The 7,160-nt window shown below is 35.4% G+C and overlaps 1 non-coding gene across 1 annotated transcript; it reads left to right on the forward strand.

Moving 5' to 3' along the window:
• The first annotated feature begins 5,769 nt into the window (after positions 1-5,769).
• LOC123786620 (U6 spliceosomal RNA) lies at positions 5,770-5,876 on the forward strand. The gene has a single exon (XR_006778012.2). It is a non-coding gene; the product is annotated as a U6 spliceosomal RNA (small nuclear RNA).
• Positions 5,877-7,160: the final 1,284 nt, after the last annotated feature.

Here is a 7,160-nt window from a genome sequence, read left to right on the forward strand (position 1 = left end):
ATATTGAAGTTTTGCTTTCAGGTTATTTTCAGGTTATTGGCCTATATAAGAAAGATGCTGTGCTAAATATTATGCTGGGCATTACCAGTGTACAAAAGAGTATGAGACCCTGACGATTTTTGCTTTCTTCCTCTCTTTCCTTTATTTGTGTCTGTTCCTTTCTCTGTTCCTTCTTTTTTTCCCTTCCTTCTTTCTGTTTCTATTTTCCCTTCTCACCTTTAACCTTTCATTATTCTCTTCCTTTTTTTCTTTCATCCTTCCTGCAAAATATGTATATAATTATTTTCTACTCTGTGCCAGTCACTGTCCTAGACACTAGGAATTTAGTAATAAATGTGACAAAGTAAAGCATCCATATGAAGTTTGCCTTCTCAAGGGGGATGAGAAAATAAATTAATTTAGAAACCAAATAAGCAAATTTCAGGTACTGACATATATTTTGAGAAAAAAGAGGGGTAAAAGCAAACATGATGACAGAGAAGGTAGATGCAGTTTTACAGATAAGACAATTGAGAAAGACTGCTTTGAATTTCAGGAATACTCCCAGCATGGCTAACATACAGTCATATATGAGGTAAGTGTGAATTAGTGGTTCTTGGCCAGTTTTCTTTGTTGTTGTTGTTGTTGTTGTTGTTGTGTCTGTGTGTGTGTGTGTTTGATTTTGTTTTCCTTGTTTGTTTGCTTGGCAGCCCTCTTAAAGCTAGGTAAATGTCTCTGGGTCCATTACTCCCCTCTTCTTATATTTTAGGGAAGTAAGAACTTACTGATGCCAGAGAATTTTTAAAAATCAAAATTTTACAAGATAGCAATTATACTAGAACAGCAATAGGAAATCTAATTCTGCAAAACTATTGTAAAGTTCATTTACATAGAGCTCAAGGAATTGTTAACCATGACTACCTTAAACCAACATTAACAATGTATATTTTCATAAACTGCAGTCATTTTATTTATAAATGTGTACAAACAAGAAGAGGCATGTAACTTATCAAAAAAACAGGGTTCTCAATAAAATTCAGTCATTAAGTGCTAGAGATAATACAAACTTCAGTTAATAAATATCAAATTTTAGAAAAACTAGCTTAAGATGTTAATATTGGTCAAATGTTATAAACTTCCAGCTGTAAGAGAAATTAGTTCTGGATAACTAATATACAGCAGGGTGATTATAGTTAATAATACTGTCCCATATACTTGAAGGTTGCTCAGAGCAGCAACTTAAATGCTCTCACCACAAAAAGGAATTGGTAGTTATGGGAGGTGATGGGGGTGTTAACCAACCCTACTGTGGTAATCATTTTGCAATATATAAATGCATGAAATCAACACATTGGACACTTTAAACTTGCACACGGTTATTTGCTAATATATCTCAATGAAGCTGGGGAAAGAAAAAGAAGTTAATGGTATTGCTGTGAAAAGAGTCTCTTCCAAAGGAATCTTCATCCTTGTAGAGGATTGAAAAGGTAATACTAACTCTCCATTTCTAGGAAAATACTACCTGCCCAAAAATTTCTCAAATTTGGCATTGAAGATACCACTTTTAAGAGGTGCTAATGAATACTCCCAGGAAAGCAGGATGATGGTAATTTTATCAGAGGAAATGCTGTATTCTATACCCCACCTTGCCTAATCACAGGGACTGTTATTTGAATATCATAACTGCTAAGAAGCATCTTAAGGAAGAAATAAAAAATAACTTTATTATATTCAGAGTATTTCAAACTGACATGAATGTTTTTAATTTTTTTTTTATAGATGCTTTTAGTATTCTTTTGAACAATATTCCTGGGGACATCAGCTTGGGCTTTAGGTTAATCTCTTTCTCTTTTAGCAGGAATTTTCTCTTCCTTCTAATTGGTATTCTAAGGAATGTATTTGTCTTTATATTCTTCAAGACGACTTTTTCCAAACACAGGTTTTGTTCATCCTGTATTATCATTCAAGTCTACTGTCCCCATGTCCCCATTATCATTGCCGTATCAGACCAATGGAAGAACTCTGGAGGCCAGAAGTGCCAAAAGACTGATACTCTAATTTTTCCCCTACCCATCCCTCAAATACCCAAATAAATAAGAGTCAATCAGATTTAAAAAGTGATTTTCTCCTGGAAGTTTTAATAACTTTGGTACTCCTGCTCAGCCAGTATCGTAACTGTGTGTTTGGTCTGCCAATCAAAAATGCACACTGCTCTGTATCTCACATCCTTAGCATTATCCACTTAAGTTCAATGCAAAACAAATGCCAGCTCGTGGGCTTACCCAAGAGGAAATTATTCGGTGGCAATATAGTTGTATGTTGCAATCAGATATTTGCTTTGAACCTAAATTTATATAGCAAAAAACCCTATCATTACTTAAGATTTCATCTTGATAAGAAAGGGTTTGGGAATTATCATAGAAATCTAGGAGGTTCAAAAAAAAAGAGAGAGAAAGAGAGAAGAAAAAATAAAGAAAACTTTAGGAGGCTAAAGCTCTACTCTCAAAGCATTTTTAATTGCTGCTGCTCTGTGGAGGGGAGTGGGGAGGTAGAGAGTTCTGTATGTATATAAATAGCAATATGAATATCAATATTATTAAGTATATAAAATATAAAAATGTAAACACACACACACATATCTTGCTGGCTGATCTGTTTGCTTCCAGCTGTTCTCTGTCCACATGTGTGTATTTTTTTGTAAAATTCAGAATGACCACCAGCTACTGAGTTTGTGCTGTGTGAGTTTCATCTAACTCTCCACTCCATTGCTCTTACCACCAATTCCCCATCCCATTCCACAGCACTAGGCATGATTATGGTCTACTTTCAGACATAATGCAACAAGGCCAACAAGGTGTTATGTTATGTGCTCACCTCAGTGATTTCATTTCCTTCCACTTTCTATTTCTGGTACCTAGAATTTTTGTTGTCCCTTTAATGAGCCAAGTATACTTCACCTACAAAATTGTTACAGTTATGGTACTCTCAGTTAGTGTTGATTTTCCCTCAGATATTCACGTAGCTTATTTCCTCACTTTTTGCAAGACTTTGCTCAATGTTACCTCCTCAGCAAAATGTTTCCTGATAATCAAAGGAGAATATCATCATTAACTTTTATCCTCTATTCAAAAAGAGTTTAAATTTTATACATTTGGGTACTTTGCTTTTTTCTACTTCTGCCTTTCTAACACCTAGAACAGTACCTGAAATGTGGTAGCCACTTAATAAACACTTTTTGAATAAATGAGTGAATCCTCTTAAATTCAGCACAGATTACCTTTGCAATGCTGTTTTCTTGTCTGCAGATCCTATATCAATTCTCTGAAAAAAATAGTGATTTACATTTCAAACTTGGTTGAGGTATTGCTTTTCTGGGACTCTTTCCTGACATTGCCAAAACATTTAATGACTTCCTCCTTACTCCTTCATGCCCACCTCCTGTATACTTTTCATATGTGGCAGCTCTCAAACTATAATAAAATGTGTTCAACTGCCTGTGAAATTTTCAGATGTTAATTTTAATCTATGAAACACTTTAGACATTAGTTTTATCCTATCTCACCTTATATACTTTTTTAAAATTGTATTATTTGTTTCAGGGGTACAGGTCTGGGATTCATCAGTCTTACACAATACCCAGTGCTCACCACAACACACATCTTCCCCAATGTCCATCACCCAGCCACCCCATCCCTCCCACCCCCTCCACTCCAGAAACCCTTAGTTTGTTTCCTGAGATTAAGAGTCTCTTATGGTTTACCTCCCTCTCTGGTTTTGTCTCGTTTCATTTTTTTCCTCTCTTCCCCTATAATCCTCTGCCTTGTTTCTCAAATTCCACATATCAGTGAGATATGTGATATGATATGATAATTGCCTTTCTCTGATTGACTTATTTCACTTAGCATAATACCCTCTATTCCATCCACATCATTGTAAATGGCAAGATTTCATTTTTTTGAATAACTACATAGCATCCCATTGTATACATATACCACATCTTCATTATCCATTTATCTGTCAATGGACATCTAGGCTCTTTCCATAGTTTGGTTATTGTGAACATTGCTGCTATAAACATTGGAGTGCAGGTGTCCATTTGTATCTTTAGGATAGATGTTAATTTTATCCTATCTCCCCTTATATACTTTGTTCAAAGCACAATGCCTGGTCACTTCTCTGGTACTTAAAAAAAATGGTACTTGGACATTGCAACAAGAAGAAGCACAGCAAAAGATCACATCTTTCCATTCATAGATGTAATTTGTTGCAACTCCACATGGGCTTTGCTAGAAATATAGACATGTGCATACACACACACACACACACACACACATGCAGGAGTAGCAGCATGTTTTGGCAAATGCCTTCCTCATAATTATTTCAGTAACAAGACACATGTTTAGGTTAATTGGGAAAGTGATAGCAAAATGACAGACAAGGAGGCTCTAAAGCTTCATTCTCCCATGAAAATGTCACAAAACAATAAGAGACTGGTTGAAGTAACCTGATAGAAGTTCTCGCAAATAGTGAAATATGTATAACAACCAGTGGAATACCCTATAAAGTAAAGGCTACCTTAAAAATAACAGGAAAAATTGTGGCATCTTTATTCACCTTTGCTCCACAACTTCTCAGTGCAGTAAGGCATAGCCTTGCTCTGGAGAAGGTGATAACCCGGTTCCTTTCAACAGCAGTTCAACAAGCAGATTATTTTAAAAAATTTAACATGTCTAGGTGCTTCCTGAAAGACAAGTTTCTGGCATACTTAACTCAAATCTCAGGCAGAGAAAAACAGACACCCCCTGTCATGAAAGCTGTAGAAGCACTGCAGACACCTGAAACAAAAGATCAAGAGATAATTGTTAGAGGAATACAGTTGACCATCTGATGCCATCAAGATATATGTTCAAAACACATCTGGGAATGTTTCAAGCTCTCATTTTGGGTAGATCCCTGGGCTTAGAGCAGGCCCAGCCAATCAAAGATAGACTGCCTTGGCATGGAATCAGTCTGCAGAAACTGGGAATTGTGGCTACTGTTATCTCAAATCAACAATTTTCACTAAACACACCCACCCACCCACCCACCCACCCACACACACGCTATAAAGAAACAGGAAGGCATGATTCATTCAAAGGGACAAAATAAATTTGTAAAAATCATGTCTGAGGAAGTATAGACATTAAACTTACTAGAAAAAGACTTTTAAAAAAGTATCTTAACTTTATTTAAAAAGCTAAAGGAAACATAGAAAAGGACTACAGGAAATCAGGAATACAACATATGAACAAAATAGGAACATCAACAAAGAAATAGAGATGATAAAATGAACCGAACAGAAAATCTGGATCTAAAATAGCATAATAACTGAATATTCTGAGTAGTCAGAAAAAAAGAATTAGTAAACTTGAGGACAGGAAAATTAAAATTATTGAGGCTAAGGACAGAAAGGAAAAAGAGTGAAGAAAAGAAAACAAAAGGACTTATGGGATACTACAAAACAGATCAATATATGCATTATGGAGGTTTCACAAGGAGATGAGTGAAAGGAGGACAGACAGATTATTTGAAAAAAAATAATGGCAGAAAACACCCTCAAATTAAGGGAAGATACTGATCTAAAACTCCAAGACACTCAACGAAATCCAAGTGGGATAAATCCAAAGCTTCTCACACTGAGATACATTATAATCCAGCTTTCAAAAGATAAAGACAAAGAGAGGATCTTGAAGGCAGCAAGAGAATAGTGATTTGTCACTTAAAAGGGAATCTTCAAGAAGATCATCAGTAGTGCTCGCTTCGGCAGCACATATACTAAAATTGGAATGATACAGAGAAGATTAGCATGGCCCCTGCGCAAGGAAGACATGCAAATTCGTGAAGTGTTCCATATTTAAAAAAAAAAAAAAAAGAAGATCATCAGTAGATTTCTTAGCAAACCTTGAAGGCCTGAGGGCAGTGTGATGTTATGTTTAAGGTATTGGGGGGAAAATTTTCTATCCAGGGAAACTATCTTAAAAAATGATGAATAATTTAAGACATTCCTTGAGAATCAAAAGCCTTGTCGCTAAGAAAAAAAACTATACACAAAAGAAGGCAGTAATAAGGAAAATGAGGGGCAAAAAAAAAAAAAGTAAGACAAAATATGATGGCAAAAGTAACTTTTCTTTATCAGTAATTACTTTAAAAGTAAATGGATTAAAATCCTCAGTCAAAAGGCTTAAATTGACGACATGTGTTAAAAAACATCCAATTCTATGATGCTCACATAAGGGACTAATTTTATATCTGAAGACACAAGTAGGTTAAAACTGAAACAATGGAAAAAGACGCATCACGTAAATTGTAAAAGAGAGAGAGCACACAGGAGAACTGGGCCTCTACACTATTATTAGACAAAATAGACTTTAAGTTAAAAACTATTGCAAGAGACAAAGAAAGATATTGTATATTGATCAAAGGGACAGTAATCAATAAGTTAAGAATAATAAAAATATATACACCCAACATTAGAATATAAAAAACTGTGAAGCAAAGCTGAACAGAATTGAATAGAGAAATAGACATTTCTGCATAACCATTAAATATCCCACTTTCAATAATGGATAGAATTACCAGATAGAAGATCAATAGGGAAATAGAAGACTTGAACCACACTGTGTGTCTAACAGACATATACAGACTACTCCACCAAACAGTAGCAGCATGCATTTTTTTCTCATGTGTACGTTGATCGTTTTTTAATAGACCATGTGTTATGCCACAAATCAGTCTTTTTTTTTTTTTAAAGATTTTATTTATTTATTCGACAGGATAGAGACAGCCAGCGAGAGAGGGAACACAAGCAGGGGGAGTGGGAGAGGAAGAAGCAGGCTCATAGGGGAGGAGCCTGATGTGGGGCTCGATCCCGTAACGCCAGGATCACGCCCTGAGCCGAAGGCAGACGCTTAACCGCTATGCCACCCAGGCGCCCCACAAATCAGTCTTAATACATTTGAAAAGATTGATATTTTTCAAAGTATTTTTCCATATCACAATGGCATAAAATGAGAGATCCAAAGGAGGAATACTGGAAAATTCACAAATATGTGGAAGTTAAACAACACACTCAAACAACAAACGAATCAAAGAAAAAATTATATGAAGATTTAGAAAATACCTTGAGACAAGTGAAAATAAAA

Source organism: Ursus americanus, chromosome 1 (genome assembly GCF_024610735.1).
Source record: "Ursus americanus isolate L20-20 chromosome 1, mUrsAme1.1.p, whole genome shotgun sequence".
In the NCBI taxonomy this organism is placed as follows: domain Eukaryota; kingdom Metazoa; phylum Chordata; class Mammalia; order Carnivora; family Ursidae; genus Ursus; species Ursus americanus.